This window comes from Elephas maximus, chromosome 14 (genome assembly GCF_024166365.1).
Source record: "Elephas maximus indicus isolate mEleMax1 chromosome 14, mEleMax1 primary haplotype, whole genome shotgun sequence".
NCBI classification, from domain to species: domain Eukaryota; kingdom Metazoa; phylum Chordata; class Mammalia; order Proboscidea; family Elephantidae; genus Elephas; species Elephas maximus.
In genome coordinates, this window is record NC_064832.1 from 72,456,401 (window position 1) to 72,477,993 (window position 21,593).

Sequence of the window (21,593 nt, forward strand, 5' to 3'; positions counted from 1 at the left end):
TTCCCCATTGCCTATAATATTTAAAATACCAATCAAAAAAGAAGAATCCAGAATCAGAATTGTAGAGGGTCATGGCAGCTTTTCAACCAGTCTCACAACATGCCAGCTGAGAGTCAGCAACCCTCAGTTCACCCTGGGAGTTTAGTGTTGTCAAAGAACCATTAAATGTCTGTGACAGTGGCCAAAAGAAAACCCAGACCTCCTTTGTCCATTGTTCTCATCACTCAAACTTCACTTCCTTTCATGAATATTCGTATAATTATATCTTGCAAAACAGTAATATTGATGACCCCCTCCTAAAATACTTACGTAAGGCTCACATATCTCCATCTTGTTCTTAGCTCCATAAATGTATCAACATGTGTGTGAGTATTTAAATCCTACTCTATTAGCCAATATTTTTTTAAAGATAGAAATGTGAAAAAAAAGATATACAAAGTAAAGTAGATATAAATCTCAGAACAGAGCCATTAAAGGGTATAGCTAAAAAGATGAAAGGTAAATATATATTATGAGACATGGTAATAAGGTGATCAGGTTCTACTGAAATTAAGTTGAAGTGTAATATATGGAGATGAAAGGAAATTAAATATGAAACCTGAGCTACTTATTAAGCCGTCAGTGGGAATCTAGGTGATGATGTCACAACGAGGAGAGGAAAGACGACGCGTGCAAAGTTGGACGAGATCCAGTTTGTGCTGTAGATTTATGTAGTTAATTTTGTCCCCTGACTGCATTCAGATGAGCGTTTCTTCTCGACATCCACCAAGAAAATTGCTGCATTATAGCTGTGTTAATGGTTATCTGCATGCTAATGAGCACCAGAAGGTCGTTAGAGCAAAGAGAGGTTCAAAGATGTATAACCTAGAGGAAACAAGAATGTAATTCTTCAGGGAACGCACGTGTCTTGTTTGTAGGTCATAGATTATTTGTTTTGGTCACTGCATTGCACAGGGAGTTTAATTTAAGCAGGAAAAAAAAAAACTAAGCTTTTTGAATTGTGAGAGCAGCCCAGTTTAATTAAGTAACACTGGATAGCTTTGAATTTGTCATAAAAATAGAATCCTTCAGTAGACCTAGAATAGAATTAAGCATTATTAAATAGAGTTAAACCCAACGTGGATTATATATGCAGGTATGTAAAACGGGATGGTTTTATTTATATTTATTTTTCAGTCTGAAGGTGTTTCATGGCTTCTGGGGGGAGGATAGGGTCAAAATATCAGGGACGAAGAAAATAATGATCAGAAATTAAGCACCAATATTGTGCAAACAATTTCTGAGTCTAAGCCTTCTGAGGGAATTAAGGAGTATTTCATTGTTTACTTCAGATGTGCATTTTGGCTTCAAAAGGTTAAGTGTTTATGGATACTGACAAAGGAGAATATTCAATCAGAAAGACTGCTGGTATAGCTTATTAAAAATCTCAGGGGCACACATGCTGGGCAGATTTTAGGTTCAGCTAGGTAGCCATAGCGTTCCCCCAGGAACTTCCTCCCCACCAAAGATTTAAGGAGTCCATGAGTTCATCAATTCCTATATTGTTCCACTAGAAATAAAATCATAATATCACTTATTTAAACCATAATAGAAATTCAGTGTTTTTGTTTAATGAGTACTTTTAAATAGACTGTTTTGCCAATGTGCTCTTTGGGTCGGTTTTATAACCAAGAATGATGCCTTGGAAATGAACAATGGTCATAATTTGCATTTCCCTTGTCTGCTAGCACATGGAATTTGTCACGGTATTTGCTTTTCCCATCTCAAAAAGGACAATTAAGATGACTCCTGACTAACATAGAAAGAGATAGATGATAGATTGATAGATAGATGATAGAGAGATAGAAAGATAAATATAAACCTCTTATACATACATATATACACACACATATATTTGACTAATATAATACAATATAATGGTGACATCTCTAACACCTCTACAAATTAGAAGTTCATATTTTTTATATTTGCCAGGTTCCTAAACAAAACACCTTTGTGATGTCAGGGAACTTCTTTTGTTTTAGCTTCTCAAGACTAAACACCAGAGAGCCCATCCTAAAACTTCCTCACAGAAAGAGCAGCATACTTCCAATTAAATCAGTGTTTTAAGTGTTCAGGTCCATGCTGCTGTCACCTTTTTTTCTGAATGTCTGTGACACAAATCCTCTCATAAAATGTACTATCCCATCTCAACAGAATCATTTGGCTAGAGAAAAATGGGTTTATATGGCAATTTGGAAAAGAAGTAAAACAAAAAGATGGAAGATAGAGAAAAAGGAAAAAGGAAAGAAAATTGAACTGTAGGAATATAGGAAGAATAAACAAGATACTTAATTTATCAGTATAATACATGGGCACCACTGATTTTAGTCCAAATAAATCCACTGGGTTTAATCTGAGGTTTTGGTTTCTTGTCCCGATAGAAGGGCAAAGAGGAGTCTGAACAGAAGTAGGTCTTGTTCAGGCAACTCTAAAGCTTCCCTGTCTGAGCGCTTTTCACTGTCTTGGGAGTTTAACCGGTTTAGCAATGTCCTAAGAATCTACCTATGAGCTGGAATCGATTGGATGGCAAAGGGTTTGGTTTTTTTTTTTTAAGTATCCAGCTTAGTCTCTGGGTGCTGCAAACAGTTAACGTGCTCGGCTGCTAACTAAAACATCGGTGGTTTCAGTCCACCCAGAGGTGCCTCAGAAGAAATGCCTGGCAATCTATTTCTGAAAAATCAGCCACTGAAAACCTGATGGAGAACAGTTGTACTCTGACACACATGGTGTCGCCATGAGTCAGAGTAGACTCGAAGCCAACTGGTGGTGATATCTAGCTCAGTGCTTCTCAAGCTTAAATAAAACATCTTGGGATCTTGCTGAAATGCAGGTTTGACCTTAGTAGCTCTGGGGTGGGGCCAGAAGTTTGAATTTCCAACAAGCCCCCAGGTGATGCTGCGGTTGCTGGTCCCAAGACCCACACTTTGAGTAACAAGCAGAAGCACCTCCACCTAGTTCAGTTAACCTCACAGGCATAGAGGCCACCACTTACCAGATACGTGACCTTGGGTAAGTAGTTTAGCTTCTTTAATTTCAGGGGGAAACCCACAAATGAATAAATACTTTACTAAAAAAGTTGAGAACTTGTGTTCTTAGAACATAGAGGCTTACAGTCTTTCTAGTTCAGCCTTGACCAAGAGACTCATTGTGCCCTTGGACAATTTCAGCTCTCACATTTTAAGGTACCACATTCCATGGTTAGATAGCTCATGTTTTTACATGTGAAAATGCAATCTGCTTCCTTATACTTTTGACCCATTACGTCTACTAATTTCGTCTGGAACGACACAGAATAAAACAAAATAGAAAGGAAAGAGCTAACATCTCCATAGCACTTTAGAGTTTATAAAGCAATTTTATGTTCATTATTTGATTTTATCAACACAACCCTCTATATTTTTGTAGCCAGCAGTTTTTTTTTCACTGTCTTATCTTCTGCAGATGAAACTCCCCAGGGTTTCCAGGCCCTTCACCATCTTGGTTTCTTTCATTTATATTTACTATAGTATTAAAAAAAAAAAAAAAACTCTTTAATTGGGTACAAATAAATGGCAATTAAAAAATTAGGCCTTATCTCAGAAAATACTTCCTAGTAAAGACTTCCGGAGTTTTTGTTAATATGCTACATTAGTAATACACACTCTCTTCTTATAAATAAATAATAGCAATAGGTATTCTTATGGAAGGAGTAGGAATCATATAGATTTACTTAAATGTTTTCCGCCTTTTCCTAAGCACATTCAGTGTAAATACGTTTCTGTCTTTCATGTCATGCTAGAGAAACCAAGACTTCAGGGAAGAAGAAACCATATCTAGGGAACCCTACCTGTCCACAGGGTTTCCTCCATGCCATACACAATGCGGTGGGGTTGAAATGTTAACTCATACTTCAGCTTGGTTGGTTCAGGCTTTCACATAGCCTAGGCTTCCTACTTTTTCCCTCCCCAATATAATCTCCTCCTACAATGTGGAAGTGGTATGTGGTCCTAGCTTTGGTGGAGGGTGGGCACTGACATGGGTTGATCTATAGTCTTTGGTATGCCTTGGCTGGTCCTGAGTCCCTGTGAACTGGTGAATGTGGTTTTTTTTTGAGGCTCCTGGGACTTGACGGCAGTGGTTTTAGTGCGTTGGGAAATCCTTGGGTCTTCCCCATATCCACTATCCAGGCCCTTGCCTCATGGTCCACTGAGTCCCCTGCTGTGCTGGCCCCATGATAGGTTGACTGTGTGTCAACTCAGCTTCCACAGTGTATGGAAACTGAGAAAGCCTCGGGAGTGCCAAGTAGATCTTTGTTCTGTCTGATCACACTGCTGTTCCTACCTAAGAAGGTCCTCTGCAGAGCAATCTCCTTCCAGAATTCCAAATAAGGAAGTGGTACATGGGTGTGGTGCTCTCACTGCTCCCTCACACCTACCTCATGCCACCAACCCACTGTCTCCTCTTGCCCAAAACAAAGCCGAGAAGGGAAACAGGACAGTATCTCGAGTCATACTCTTCTCTCTCCTTCTTGTCACATCTCCTTTCTCTAATTCCTTCTTCCATCAGAATCTCCTTTACATGAAACTGCTAAAAAAAACAAAACAAAACCAATTCCCATTGAATCCATTCCAACTTATGGCGACCACATGTGTGCAGAGTAGAACTGCTCCATAGAGTTTTCAAGGCTGTGAAGCAGGTCTCCAGACCTTTCTTCCAGAAACATGGTTCAAACAGCCAACCAAAAGGTTAATAATTGAGTGCTTAACTGTTTATACCACCTAGAAGTCTCTAACCCTGCCTAATTACACACTCAAAGAGCAGACGAAGATATTTATATAATTTGTTAAATGATGTGGTATACAAAGCTCTGTTCTTGCTGTAAAACCCTATATTTTAATGCTGGAATCTAAAAATCACCTCCTTTGTCTTTGCATGCTGGGCAGGCACTATTAGTTGTCTCCTCAAGTGCCAGTCTTTCTTCCTTCTTCCTTGCCACAAGCACCTTGATTTTGTTTCAGGCAGCCACGTGCATCAGAAGAATCAGGACTCCTCCCTGGTCTGTTTACCGATGTGGTCTGCCAATGACTCCTGGCACAGGGGCTGCCATCTTGAGACTATGAAGGGACCTAGTTAGAGGGGAAAGAGGTGATAGGAGAGAGCAGAGAGATGCAAAACAAATAAGAATAAAAAAAGAGCCCTTGGTGTTGTCATTGAACTACCAATTTTGCCAAACCTGAGGTGCTCTAACTCAGAACTTCTTTTGTGAAATAACAAATTTTCCTCATTCTTTAATTAAGCCATTTCTACTCACTTTTTTTGTCACTTAGAGCTGAAGTATCCTAATGGATACACTGTCTTTCTGTAACAATTCCTAATATTCCTGTCTTTCTATAACATTAATGATATTAATAAGATTAACCCTAGAGTAACAGGTACAAACATCCACAGTTCCCTGCCTCACTTAGATTCTCACCACTATTGCCCTGTTTAGGATCTCAGCATCATCGCTCACAGCAATTGCAATAACTGGTCTGCTTGCCTCACATCTCAGCCACCGCCTGTAATCCATTCTCTGCAGGGTTCTGGAGTATCTTCCTCAAATACAAATCTCACATGATTCTGTTACTTAAAATGCTTCAGTGACTCCCCCTGGCCTTCCTGATAAAGTCCAACCTGCTATGCCTGGTCGAGAAAGCCCCTCCTGACTTGGCCCTGACTGCTTCTTCAGTTTCTGCGTCTGCCCATGGCCACCTGGCATTCTTGGCCCCAATCACCCCAAACCTGACAGTTCCTGAAAACACCACGCCATTCCTTATCACTGTGCTTCTTAGGTGCTGTTCCTGGTGCTTAGGATCAGCTTCCCCATATCCTGAAGACTGACTCCCTGACTCTCCTTCTTGACTCAGCTGAGGACTCACTTCCTCTGGAAATACCTCCTTGGGAATCAGGGAATAGTGGTCTCAGTTTTATGCATTTTTGCACCTTGCCTCTGCCTCTCCTGTGGAACCTCTCCTATGGGAAAGCATTTTCATGTACATCTGTCCCCCATATAGGCTATGGGTTTACTGGGAATCAAGCCTTGTTTATTTTTGTATCTTTATCACTTAGCACACAGCTCCTAAGGGACAGAGAGGCAGCACAGCATAATAGTACAAGTTTTGGCTGCATCCAAATCCTAACTCCACAACATTCTAACTATTATCTTAAGTAAGTTCATTTCTCCGCACTTTCATTTTTTTCAACCTATTAATTGGGGAAGATAATAAAACTGTAATAGATAATAGTAATAACAATAGCATTGCTATGAGGATTAAATGAATGGATTTGTGTAAAAACTTTTTGGACAGCATGTCTGACTCATAATAAACACCCAATAAATACTATACTACATTTTATAATTACACAATGAAAACTGTGAGAGCTGGAACTCAACGGGACTGCCTTGTTCTTCCGGGTATTGCATGTTTTCCACCTTTGACAGGGTGCAATCTTACCACTTTTCTACTCTCTATTAGTGGAAAATATTTGGGATTTCCTTCTCTGGCAGGTTTCCACCTTATACAGGTTCCGGCTTTCGAAGGTTTTACTGTAGTTAGTGTTATCGTTGTTGTTGCTGTTAGGTGCCGTCGAGTCGGCTCTGATTCATAGTGACCCTCATAGCAACCCTATGCACAACAGAACAAAACACTGCCTGGTCCTGTGCCATCCTTACAATCGTTGTTATGCTTGAGCTCATTGTTGCAGCCACTGTGTCGGTCCACCTCATTGAGGGTCTTCCTCTTTTCCACTGAGCCTGTACTTTGCCAAGCATGATGTCCTTTTCCAGAGACTGATCCCTCCTGACAACATGTCCAAAGGATGTAAGACACAGTCTCGCCATCCTTGCTTCTAAGGAGCATTCTGGTTGTACTTCTTCCAAGACAGATTTGTTCGTTCTTCTGGCAGTCCATGGTGTATTCAATATTCTTCGCCAACACCGCAATTCAAAGGTGTCAGTTCTTCTTTGGTCTTCCTTAGTCATCGTCCAGCTTTCACATGCATATGATGTGACTGAAAACACCATGGCTTGGATCAGTGCACTTTAGTCCTCACAGTGACATCTTTGCTTTTCAACACAAATCTTTTGCAGCAGATTTGCCCAATGCAATGAGTCTCTTGATTTCTTGACTGCTGCTTCCATGGCTTTTGATTGTGGATCCAGTAAAATGAAATCCTTGACAACTTCAACCTTTTCTCCGTTTATCATGATGTTGCTTATCAGTCCAGTTGTGAGGATTTTTGTTTTCTTTATGTTGAGGTGCAATCCATGCTTCAGGCTGTGGTCCTTGATCTTCATTAGTAAGTGCTTCAAGTCCTCTTCACTTGTAGCAAACAAGTTTGTGTCATCTGCATATCACAGGTTGTTAACGAGTCTTCCTCCAATCCTGATGCCCTGTTCTTCTTCATATAGTCCAGCTTCTCACATTATTTGCTCAGCATACAGATTGAATAGGTATGGTGAAAGGATACAACCCTGACACACACCTTTCCTGACTTTAAACCAATCAGTATCCCCTTGTTCTGTCCAAACAACTGCCTCTTGATCTATGTACGGGTTCCTCATGTGCATAATTAAGTGTTCTGGAATGCCCGTTCTTCGCAGTGTTATCCATAATTTGTTACGATCTACACAGCCGAATGCCTTTGCATAGTCAATAAAACACAGGTAAACATCCTTTTGGTATTCTCTGCTTTCAGCCAGGATCCATCTGACATCAGCAATGATATCCCTGGTTCCATGTCCTCTTCTGAAACTGGCCTGAATTTCTGGCAGTTCCCTGTCAATCTACTGCTGCAGCCATTTTTGAATTATCTTCAGCAAAATTTTGTTTGCGTGTGATATTAATGACATTGTTCTATAATTTATGCATTCAGTTGGATCACCTTTCTTGGAAATAGGCATAATATGGATCTCTTCCAGTCAGTTGGCCAGGAAGCTGTCTTCCCTATTTCTTGGCATAGATGAGTGAGCACCTCCAGTGTGTTGGACTCAAACGTACCAACGATCAAGAAGATGGCGCAGGACCAGGCAACATTTCATTCTATTATACATGAGGTTGCCGTGAGTTGGAGGAGCCAAATGTATGGCAACTAACAACAAACATTAATAGTGGCATTTTTTATTTGTGAGCTGCACTGAAGGACTCTACCCACCCTTTAGTCTATTGTCTCTTCTAGAGAACTAAATGGTTTTGGAAGTCACCGATGTAAAGGGCAGTGATGATTTCTGTTCTCAAACATATTTATTCTAAAGCCCGTGATGCTCCACATCCCACATAGAGGCTTTAATGGGTGCCTGGAGCTCTGGTTACACAATGGTTAAGCTCTTGGCTGCTAACTGAAAGGTCAGCAGTTTGAACCCACCAGCTGCTCCACAGGAGAAAAGACCTGGTGAGCTACTCCCGTAAAGATTGCAGCCCAGGAAACCCTAAAGGGCAGTTTTACTCCATTACACGGGGCTACTCTGAGTCAGAATCAACTTGACGGCACACAAAAACACTCGCAAGGATGTGTGGAGGCTGTGCACACTACTGCTTCCACATATACCCCAAAATGAGCAAAATATATATGCATTTAAACTGAGTCACCTCGGCTTCCCTGGTTCATTGCCTGCTTGACACCACAGAGACGCTTGGGGCTGAGCGTGTGAGGACCCTGGAGAGCCCAGGAGGATACAAAGATGAGTTGACAGGAAGCGTAGAGACGGAGTCCTAGACTACTTCAGAAAACGAAGCTTATGAGCGGTGTAATCTTGGGAAGTCAGGAAGTCAATTAGCCTGTCTAAATCTCAGTTTCCATTTGTAAAATGGGAGTGATAAAGCCCACTTCTTCCTACCCATAGGGCAGATGGAAGAGACAGGTGAATTAAAGCATGTGAATATTCATTTGTCAAGCACTTGATAATTTACAAAACCAGAGTTTTGGTAATTATAGCATCAAAAACGTTCTCTGAGCTCAGAAGCCTCAGTTTGTCTGTCCCACAGGACCCTCCCAGAAGAACCCCCAAGGGACATCTTCCAGTATGAGAGGACTTGCACAGACCTTACATTTATGGTGTGTGTGCCTGTGTGTGTGCATGTTTATATGAATACCTGATATGTGTATCCATTCTTCACATTGTACCTCACATCCTAAGAAATCAAATTACTTATTATATTCATTTTAGAAATAAAATAATTTCTTTTAATGGCTACCAGACAGTAAAGTAAAATTAACTTCAAATGACGATGAAAGAGCATAAAGTTCTAGTCTACCAGAAACCAAGGAAACCTAGTGTATCTAGCAGCAATTTTTCTTCTTCTTTCTTTGTGGTGCAGCTGAGAATAATGCCCTTAGGTTTTTCGCACTATATATGTAGATGGGGAGAAAAAACAAGCTGCAACTGTGCAGACTCAGAGGCCGCACCGTTAAAAAGGCTGAAGATAATTTGTGATCTTTTTTGCACAGTGTTTCTTTACTATCAAAATCACCTCAGATCAACAATTTTAACATAATGTAATTCCACAAAAATATTATTTTAAGCATAAGAAAATCCTATAAGAGGAAACCTATTGGATGAAGTATGGCTCGTGGTGCAATTTTAATTCTGAAAGATCTTGCTAAGAGGGCTTATTTAAATCGGTTCTCCCTGAGATGAATATTTAGGGAGAAAAATTCCTACAGGATGATTTATAGCAAAATTATATGAACAGAATGAAGGACAGAAGAATTTTATTAGAAAAGGGTCTCATTTCCACAAAATATAAATTATACCTTTTAGAAAATATATTGAATTTTATTAATATTCTGTAGACAGCCTGAAGTGTTAATCTCCACCTCTACCTATAAGACTTTCATTATGATGTACAAGGTGTATTTACCCTTTAACCAAATCATTTTTGAGCAACTCGGTGGAGCCTCCAGTTTACATTTCCTACAAAATATTTTCAGTGCAGTTACAAAACCTTGTATTTTGTATTGTTGGCACCTGTTAATGATACATATGCATAAGTGTATATATTTTATATATACATATTCACGCTATTGATATTACCATGCAAGAATGCATACCCAGTTATCAATGATGCTCTTGTTTTATTTGATATCGGAGAAGGATGTTTCTTTAACACCCAGTTATTGTTATTATTGTTTTAACTATTTTTATTCTTTTAGTAGAGAAACAATTTGAGGTTTTTCAGTGCTATGATTAAAATTCTGTCTCACTTCATCTTGAAATTTATAGTCAGAGGAATTACTTAGGGTAGGCCATTGAGTACTGTATTTCTCCGTGGCATTCACAAGTGACCTCATTTAGACCTTGGTAACTAATATTTTTGATGAGGAAATTGACAGATTATGAAACAAAGAACTTGGTTATAAATCTTCTTCCAGTCTGTATCGGTCTTTAAAATTGTGTCTTTCTTAGCATGGGACTTGTAGTGAACACAAATAAATTAACTATTGGTATAATATGGGTTTCAGCAAGAAGAGGCTAGAACTTAGATTTTCTGTTATTGAAAATGAAGACTGAGAAAGAATGAGGATAAATCCAGGGTAGCAAAAGGAAACCCCAAAAGGAAAAGAACAATTGTTATATTTCACCCCCTAGGACATTCGTGGGGCCCTACCGGCGCAGTGGTTAAGAGCTCAGCTGCTATCCAAAATGTCGGCAGTTCAAATCCACCAGCTGCTCCTTGGAAACTCTAGGGCAGTTCTACTCTGTTCTATAGGGTCACTATGAGTCGGAATCGACTTGACAGCAACGAGTTTAGGGCATTTGAAGGAACCCTGGTGGCATGACAGTTAAACATTTTGGCTGCTAACCAAAAGGTTGATTATTTGAACCCATCTAGTGGAAAAGAAAGAGCTGGTGATCTGCTTCCATAAAGATTAAATTAAACCAAACCTGTTGCTGTAGGGGAGCAGCTGGTGAATTTGAACTGCCTATCTTTATTTATTTATTTTTTTATCTTTAGGTTGGAAACCCTGGTGGCGTAGTTGCTAAGTGCTACGGCTGCTAACCAAGAGTTCAGCAGTTTGAATCCACCAGGCGCTCCTTGGAAACTCTATGGGGCAGTTCTACTCTGTCCTATAGGGTCACTATGAGTCAGAATCGACTTGATGGCAGTGAGTTTGGGTTTTTTGGTTTTTATCTTTAGGTTAGCAGCCAAGCTATTAACCACTGTACAACCAGGGTGTCCCATAAAGGTTATAGCCTAGAAAACCTTATGGGACAGTTATATTCTGTAACATGGGGTTGCTATGAGCCCAAATCAACTTGATGGTACCTAATAACAACAAGAACTGGACATTCAAAATGGAACACTGGCTCCCTGTGAAATATACTACTGGAAAATATTTTTATTCTCTATAAAACAGCAACAATCTGGCTTAAAAAACTAGACCTGAGTTAGAAATAAATCTAGAGACTTCATGTAAATCTGAAGCCCCAAGGAATTTCACAAGAGGGAAATATCTGATATTTATTATTGGCCAAAATGGCAAAAAAATCTCCCTGTAATAAAAAGGAAGTCTAAAGATACATTTTAGCACAAATATTTATGGCCAACCTTCAGAATAAATGCTCAAATTCGATAATCCATGGCCTTTTCATATGGGTAAAAATAATTAAAATGAAATATGAGATCTGAAGAACTACTCAGCACATGTCCCTAAAAGAATAAATGGGACAACAAAAAAGAAAAAAAGACTTTAGCATTGTTCCTATCAACCTGCATGGAAACACCAGCAACATTTTTGAACCATGTAATTTCAGAGCTATAAGAATTCTGGAAAGACTTTCTAATCTGTGATGGAGATTTTCATAGTTGAGGATACAAACTCAGGGTTATTGTGATATGTTTAAGGTCCCACAGGTAGTCAATGGCAAAGCAGGACTTGAACCAGAGTCTACCGGTTCTACTTCAGTTATACTACCCTAGAACCCCCATTCAGGCTACTTGCCATTTAGACAAGTCAGCCAACAAGGAGTATTAAGGTTGAAACTGGGGTATAGGGAAGTAATAGTGGTTAAGGAAGAAACCTCGATGATGATGATGTTGGTGATGATGGTGGTGGTTGTGGTGGTGGTGGTCATGGGCAACATTTGTGGTCTGAGTGCTTTACATGCACTATCTCATTTAAGAGATAACATGAGAATGCAGCTAAAACTTGCTTCCTTGTCACAAGCAACAGATCCAATCCACTAACAACATGAAGTAAATAGAAAAAAAAAATGCATGGACTAGAGAAGAAGAAATATAATTTGCAATTAGAAATCTCTGTTCACACACCCACCTGCAGATACAGGTTTGGTGGTGGATATTTCTACATACATAATCATAGGTGCTGCTTATATATTAATATAGACAAGAGAGTACCCAAGGGCCACAGGCAGGGCAATTTTTTATATATAACCGAACACCTCTTGGGATGAAGTTCCTAGGCTCGAAGGCGAAAGACCGTAGAGTTGGGGGTCATTTACGTCAATTGGCACAACATAGACCATAAAGATAAAGTTCTGCATCCTACTTTGATGAGTATTGCCTAGGTCTTAAAAGCTTGTAAGAGGCCATCTAGGGTACATCTACTTGTCTCTTACCATCCAGAGCAAGGAAAGTAAAGAAAGTCCAAAGGCTTAAGGAAGCAATTAGTCCAAAGGACCAATGGACCACCTGAATCACAGCCTACGCGACCCTGAGACCAGAACTAGATGGTACCCGGCTACCACTACTGACTGCTCTGACTGGGATCACAACAGAGGGTCCCAGGCAGAGCAGGAGAAGAAATCATAGAACGAAGAAATCATAGAACAAAAAAATCAAATCCACAAAAAAGACCAGTCTTACTGGTCTGACAGAGACTGGAGGGACCCCCAAGACTATGGCCTTAAGGCACCTTTCCGAACTGGAGCTGAAACCATTCCCAGAAACCATCTATCAGCCAAACCATAGAGAGGCCCATAAAATGAACGATAACACCCGAGAGGAACGTGCTCCTTAGAACAATCAATTATATGAGATCAAAAGGGCAACATTTGCCCAAAAGCAAAGATAGGAAGGCAGGAAGGGATAGAAAATCAGGACAAAAGGAAACAGGGAAAGTAGGACAGAAATAGGGAGAGTACTTATACATTGTGGGGAATGAAACCAGTGTTATGGAACACTTTATGACTTTATGTACAAACTATCAAATGGGAAACTAATTTGCTCTGTAAACTTTCGCCTAATGCACAATAAAAAGTTTAAAAAAAAAAAAAAAGGAAAGAAACCTCAGTTCAACTCCCGTCTTATTTTTAAATCTATATCACTTGGAAAGTACACCATTCTGTGCCTGTTTATCTCTCAAATGGAATTATTAATTCTTTCACCACCTAATCAAAGCAATTTTGATAACATATATGAAATATTTGACCCTGCTACGGCTGTTAACCAAAAGGTCAGCAGTTCAAATCCACCAGGTGCTCCTTGGAAACCTTATGGGGCAGTTCCACTCTGCCCTATAGGATCACTATGAGTTGGAATTGGCTGGGCAGTAACGGGTTTGATTTTTTTTTTAATATGAAATATTTAAATTGAAAAGTGCTGTAAAATGGAAAGAATTATTATAAGGAATAATTATAAATATGGAGCAGGATCCCATGACTGTTTAAATAAAAATCTAGTGCTAGGAAAGACTCCAAGTTTGTCAAATAAAAAACAAATCTGGTAAGAACTCACTTTATCTGAAAAGACTTACAAATATGGGAAACTATTGCAATGGCAAGAACACCCAGATTTTAAGATCAATGGGCATCTCAAAGGTTAGATGGAAAGGGCTTTTCTTTTACAGGAAGGAGTAAACAAGGCGGTCCCTGAGTGGTGCAACTGGTCAGTGTGCCCAACTGTTACATGAAATGTTGACAGTTCAAGTACACCTGAGGCACCTCAGAAGAAAGGTCTGTGATCTACTTCTGAAAAATCAACCATCAAAAACCCTATGGAGCATAGTTCTATTCTGACATACTTGGAATCACTGTTGGTTAGAATCAATTGCATGGCAACTGGTTACTGGTTAAACAAGGCTGGGAAGAACCAGGTGTGGGGAAGCTGAACGAGATGGTGTGATAAGGCAGTTGGGCAGGAATGTTTTTCTCTGCATTCTGCCAATTTTCTTTTCGGCTGAGCCCCTTAAGGAGCCCTGGTGGTACAATGGTTAAGCACTTGGCTGCTAACCAAAATGCTGTTGGTTGCAACCCACCCAATGGTCCATGGGAAAAAGAACTGACGACCTTCTGTCATAAACATTAGAGCCTAGGAAACCCTATGGGGCCGTTCTACTCTGTCACATGGGGCCGCTATGAGTCAGAATCTACTCCACAGCACCCAACATCAACAACAATTCTGCATTTACATTCTGGCTCCGGCTGACAGTGAATCAAAGTTCAAAAACCTGAAGGGGATAGAAGCCTGACTAAAATTTGGTCAAGTCAAGTTAGCAGACATTTTGTCCAGCTTGGTGGGTGGGGACAAATAATGCAGCTAACTGCTTATGAAACAAAGACTAGAAATTTGGAAGATCTGTGTCTGACCTTATGGTAGGTGAACACAGGGCATCCAGGAGTCTTACCTAAGTCATATGGGCAAGTTATTTGCAGTAAACTTTCCCAGAATATAAAAGGGTAGGAGCATTTTTACCATCCCTGTTTTTCAAGAGCACAGGGTCTTGTCAAGGTCATCAGTTATAACCAAATCTGTCTCTGTTTGCATCCTCCTTGGTGGCCCGCTCTGGTTTTCATAACTTATCATTACGGATGAGAAAATTGAACTGGTGACTACAAGAGAATCTTCAATAATTTTCAGACTTGAAAAAATTTCAGACATATGTCTGTGATGTGGTCATTTATTTTATACTTAAATTTATTTTACTTTTACATATTTATGTACTTATTTAACCCATACCAGGTTCTAAAAAGAACTTAAGATGGCACAGCCATGAATGGGCTCCTTAATCCTTTTGTCAATCTTCAACATGTGTCAGTCAAAATAATAATGATAATAAGGTAACTGGAAAATTTCCCTTCTTATAGTTCCATCCAATGACTTCTCCTGGTGGTTCATCAGTGCATTGAAAAGTCCAACAACAGTCCAAGGCAACATGGAAATGTGAAGTCACAATTATCCACATCACAACATTATTGAATAAATCATATACGAACTGTTCAACTCACATTATTTATATCTCTACAGAACTGATCCAAATAAGAAAATATGGATTATTAATTTCTAAAGTTTATTTCTAGGTGTTAGATAACAATTTTAGTCCTTCATTTAAGTAACAAGAATTTCCCAAAAGTCTCTGTAAGCAATTCCAAGCCCTAAAACAACTAGTCCTGTGGAAATTTCTCTTTTTGCTTTTCATTCAATCCCACTCTTTGGTCACTCAAGCTATTGACAATGAAAATTTGAGACACAAAAAAAGAAAAAAGACATGACATATTCTCTTTGGAAGCATTTGGTAACTTGCAAATAAAAAGTCAGCATCCCCTCTGCTGTATAAACTCCAAGAGTCACATTGAGTGGCATCTTCTCAAATGGCCTGAATTGTATTCCTTGCTTCCCTTTACTTATCCCTCTATTGAACCCTGTAGGAGAGCATCATTTATTTTTTTTTTTCCTCCTGCCCCCTGTCTTCTATATTTCATTCAAGGTGTCTATTGAGGCTATGAAAGATAAAGCTCTCTGCTTTCCCTTGTACAAAAGTTCTATATGGAATCAGTTCACCTGTCTGTCACTCCTCATTAAATTCTTACCCTCTTCATTCACATCCTGATCTTTGCAAATGAACATTTGCTTAATAAATGTTCCCAAGACTAACAGTGCAGAGCGAAAATCCCACACAGCAGTAAATTATTAACTCAGTCACAGAGGGAGTGCCATATATGACTTTTCAGAATGAGTTATTACGTGGATCATCATGTAATTATGAATTTTTCAAGCCATGATAGAGGAAAATTGAATATTTAATATTTTATGGACATATTCTACACTGAGGACATCTTTCAAAATTTTATGATAATTTTTAGAGTGAGCGAAGAGCAGAACAAAAGTTACAAAATAATTGCAAACTTGAATATTTAATCACTAGGCACATTGTTGGTTATTTCTCAAATTACATAATGTAACCAAGGCTGTGACGTTTTTAATCATAGTGTATTCAAATGGAAAAAATAAGTGTGATAAAAATCAACCTATAAATATATTTTGATTGCTTAAGAACTAAGAATACCCGGCTTAATATTGTCAAGTTAAGACTTTGGGTGCATAAATATTCATAAGAGAGGCATTCTTGAGTGGTTTGTTCTAAATGAGGTATTTTTAAAAAACTTTTCTTTTGAAATGAGCATTTTAAATGCTCAAAATCAACACTGAGGGGTAAACACTGAAATGTCTTTAAATTCTTGACTGAAAATAAAATAGAAAAAAGAAATAGGTTATTTGTCTGAAGAATTTGCAAGAAATAATTTATAGCCTTAATTTATTAGAAAATTAAAAGAAAGATAAATAATAAGCCACACAATTTTGTTACGAATTGTCCTACATTTTTACACAGAGACGTGGCATTCATATTATAACACAACACTTAGCACCTTAATTACCACTTATGTTTTAACTTAGAATATTTAGTGATTCCAAATGATTTATTAAAAAATCCTTCTTGATGCTGGTGAAGGATCAACTCTCACACACCAACACTAGTAAGGAAATCCTGGTGGCATAGTGGTTAAGAGCTACAGCTGCTAACCAAAAGGTCAGCAGTTCGAATTCACCAGATGCTCCTTGGAAACCCTGTGGAGCAGTTCTATTCTGTCCTATAGGGTCGCTATGAGTCAGAATCAACTTGATGGCAATGAGTTTTTAATACTAGTAAACTTTGAGACATTTGAAGCCAGAGGCTCTCAAATCTAGCTGCATATTAGCATTGCCTGGTCCTACCCTTCAGAGATTTTTTTTTTTAAATAATTTTTATTGTGCTCTAAGTGAAAGTTTATAAATCAAGTCAGTCTCTCACATAAAAACTTATATACAACTTACTACATACTCCCAATTACTCTCCCCGCAATGAGGCAGCCTGCTCCCTCCTCCCAGTCTCTCTTTTTGTGGCCATTTTGCCAGTTTCTAACCCCCTCTACCCTCTCATCTCCCCTCCAGGTGGGAGATGCCAACACAGTCTCAAGTGTCCACCTGATGCATGTACCTCACTCTTCATCAGACTCTCCCTTCAACCCATTGTCCAGTCCAATGCATGTCTGATGAATTGGCTTCGGGAATGGTTCCTGTCCTCGGCCAACAGAAGGTTTGGGGGCCATGACCACTGGGGTCTTTCTAGTCTCAGTCAGACTATTAAGTCTGGCCTTTTTATGAGAATTTGGGGTCTGCATCCCACTGTTCTCCTGCTCCCTCAGGGATTCTCTGTTGTGTTCCCTGTCAGGGCAGTCATTGGTTTTAGTCGGGCACCATCTAGTTCTTCTGGTCTCAGGATGATGTAGTCTCCGGTTCATGTAGCCCTTTCTGTCTCTTGGGCTCTTCAGAGATTTTGAATTAATTGGCCTGAAGTCTGACTAAACTGATCTGTTTTAAAAGCCCTTCAGATTATTTTAATTTTCAATCAGGGTTTAGAATCTCTTCATCCAGTTTCCAAAGGACAAAACTTCAGATATACTTTTAAAATTCCCAAGTTAACTTTTTGGTAAGCACTAAGGTTACAGAGATGACTAGTAAACAGCCCTAGCTTTCAAGTTGCTCATAGTGTAGTAAAACACACACATAAATAACTGTAATTGCTGTTATTAGAGACACATGTACCAAGTGGTACAGGCTGAGGAGAAAAACAACATTAAAAGTACCAAAATGGGCATTTTTAAGCCTGGAATTTGAAGAAAAAAAAAATATACAGACTATACTTTTCATTCATTCATTTATTTATTAGTGTATTTATCCAATTATTTAGTTAACAAACATCTATTAAATGACTGCTATTCTCCAAGTAGAGCCCTGGCAGTGTAGTAACAGAGCTAACCAAAAGGTCAGCAGTTCAAACCCAACAATCGCTCCTTGGAAACCCTATGAGGCAGTTCTACTCTGTCCTCTAGGGTCACTATGAGTTGGAACTACTAGATGGCACTTAATGACAAAAACATTCTTCAGGTATTGACATTCTCCAACTTCTTGTAGACTATGGCAGGTAATTGAAGACAAAGAGAATGTGTCATTTAGCTATTGCTATATAACAAACCACCCCAACTTCAAGTTACTTAAAATTACAATCATTTATCTGTTCATGGTTCTGTAAGTTGGCAGTTTAGGCTGGACTCAGTAGCTTCCTCAGAAAAACATATCTGAGCCATAGCCTCTTAAGATCTTTTAAGAAAGAGTTGACAACCACACCATTGCATTTGCCTGTGAAACTGAATTTTTTTAGTGGAGGGAATTCTTCATTTAAAATAAAAATAAAATCAGATCTATACACCACAGAAATCCATACACCACAGAAAGCATTAAAAGACAAAATACAGAAGACAGTCAAAGCTGGGACACCAAGTGTCTGCTCTATCTTTATCCAGAATTATTTCCCAGCCCTTTATATAAGAGAAAAGGACCAGTCATTCCTTATCTATTGACATCATCCCATTACAGCCTCCTTTCTTGCCTTTGTCAAGGCCAGAAGTACAGAAAAGAATCTCACAAACTGATATTGGTCTCCAATTTACATACAACAGGGTGGTGATGAGCAGGGTCAGATTATCCAATAGGCAACATAGGCACAGTGCTCATCTATAGTGAACAATTTCACATTTTTCCACCACATCAAAGAGTCTGCTTCTACGTATGCCTGGCATTTGTCTCTCCCCAAGTGCCATAGAACCTTCCTACAAAATCAAAGCCTCTTTTCAAGTTTGTAATCCCCGACAGGGGCAAATGACCCAGTAAGCACAGGTAAGCACAGGCTTACCTGTGCTTACTTACTAATCCATAGTGAACAATTTCACATGCGTTCCACCACATCTTCATGAACAATTTTCTGTGGGTTTTACTACATCTTTGATATGGTAAAATGGGTTTGATGTGGTGAAACCCACAGGAAATTGTTCACCGCAGATGATTTGGTAAACAAGGTAAGCACGGTGCTTACCTTGCCTATTGGATAATCCAACATTGGTGATGAGAGAACAGGGGCCTGATAAGGCAAGGATTCCCACAGCTGTCCCACTCTCTTCGGGAGTCCTGGAACCTCCACAGGAGACTGGTGATTAGAAAGAAGGAGCAGAAGCACAAGACTTTTTTCAGTAAATAGCTGGGCTACTGGGAACAAGTGCTGAACACTAGAGGCCATGGATATTTTTAAGCAGAGCTCAAAGTTATTACATACTTAGTTACTAAAAAAAAAAAAAAAAAAAAAGAAGAGCAAAATATTTTGGGATAATCTTAGTGAAGAAAATTTCCGAACATTCTAGAAACCTAAAAAAGGCTTGCCTAACTGGCAGGAGCAGTCGTGTGTCTAAAGGGAAGATGAAATACTGTAAATGTGACAGTTCTTCCTAAATCTGTTATAGGTTTAGTGCATTTCCAGTCCCCGTGGGAGTCTTTAGAGAGCAAACTTGACAAAACTTTTCTGAAATCCATCTGTAAAAGTATTAAAAAATACTGCTAAAAGGGGAAGAAAAAATAGGAATGCGGGTGATTTTTTTCCCTTCTATTTTACAAAAGCTTTTCTAATTTTTTAAAATTTTATAATAAAAATTGTACTTTAGTTTATAAATATGTGATGATTAGATATCCAAATATTATTGAAGCCTGACTCTATGGCCTTCTATTGTTGAACTAAAAAACGAAAAAACCAAACCCAGGGCCATCGATAAAAGTAGTATTATATTCCTGTTCTTTAATCTCTTACAAATGTATTCGGTAGGTGCTAACTTAGAGAGAGGGAATGCACTAATCTCTAATATGCAAAAATAACTAAGGTACAGCCCCCGCTCTCAAGAGAGTAGACAATCCAATGCATAAGCAGGAACGTAAATACATAATTACCGTGTTGAAGATCCTCACAGGGTCTCATCAGAGTGTATGGGAGGGACACCAGGGAGAGGATGTTTGCGCTTAGGCTTAACAGATAAGTTAGTGAGTTAAAGGCGGGAACATTCACCCATAAAGCTGGAGAAGCAGCTGAGTGCCCGATCATAACCACCAGTTGCCAATAAGTCGATTCTAATTTATGGCAACCCCCATGCGTGTCAGAGTAGAACTGTGCTCCACAGGGTTTTCAATGGCTGATTTTTCAGGAGTAGATTACCAGGCCTTAATCCCAGGTGCCTCTGGATGGACTTAAACCTCCAACCTTTCCACCAGGTCATAAGGGGCTTTTCACATCAGGCCACGGAGTCTGTACCTTTTCCCCACTTATGCGTCAGGTGTTGACTGAGGAAGCTGCCAGCCCTGTAAACTCCCTAGCCCTCAAAAGCTCTGTTCCTGGCAAGCCTGATTACTTCTAACAGAAAAGTGCTTAGGTATTCATTCCTGAAGTGTGTTTTCGTCAGTGCAGTTAGAATTTGATTCAAATTAACATTTAGAATTTAGCAGTTCTATCAGATTACAAATATATAAGAATATTCACTGGTGAAATTTTGTTTTATAAAATAAAGGTGGTGTCATTGCCATGGCTGCCTGTGGTGGCATCACCCCCGCTGGCGAGGGGCTGCTCTATGCCAAGTATTCCTGCCCTTGGCCAAATGGCCAAACGCTGACATTCCCCAGGGACTAGCAAGAAGTGTGATAGCCTTTGCATTTGCGGGTCGCTATGCATTTCAGACCTGGAAACCTCTAGAACAAGTAACCACAGAAACTGCAAAGAAGATTGCAAATCCTAGCTTTTCATCTGACTGTAAAGGAGGATTTGAACAGAAAATGAGTAGGTGAGAAGCTAGTCTGATTTTAGGTGTAATCCCACCTTCGGGCAAGGCCAAGATTAGTACACCCCACAGGAGAATCATGATTTTGAACCGCCCAGATAAAGATGGCTCTCCTTACCCACCAACTAAAATAATTGAAGCAAAAGACTTGCTAGAATCAAGCACCAAACATTAATGGATGATCAAGAATGACTATGAAGGAAAACTCAGAGGAGAGCTTAAAAAAAAAAAGAAATCCGTGAAAATTAATCTCTACCACAGCCTTTATAATCTTCATACATGGACCACAATCATTTCTTCCACCGTTAAGTTATTTAATAATAAAAGATCAATCGTCTTGCTTTTCATTATATCTTTTGAAGAAACTCCTTAAAATTCTATAAGTGAAAAAATATATATATGTATATATAAATAGAAGAGGTGACTTATAAATATTTGTTTAACCTCCCAGCCGTCAAGACACCTGACAACCACGAAGCAAACTGGGGGAATGCCAATAGGATGTGGGAACACTGCAGGCACCATTCCAAGCATCACCTTCAGGCTGACACAAAGAATTCTGTTTCTCCTCTTGCTGAGGGCATGAAGGATGTAAGCTGACATCTAG

At 39.2% G+C, this 21,593-nt stretch overlaps 1 pseudogene; it reads left to right on the forward strand.

Annotated features, from left to right (window-relative positions):
* The first annotated feature begins 20,733 nt into the window (after positions 1-20,733).
* Positions 20,734-21,161, forward strand: LOC126058318 (dnaJ homolog subfamily C member 15-like; annotated as a pseudogene).
* Positions 21,162-21,593: the final 432 nt, after the last annotated feature.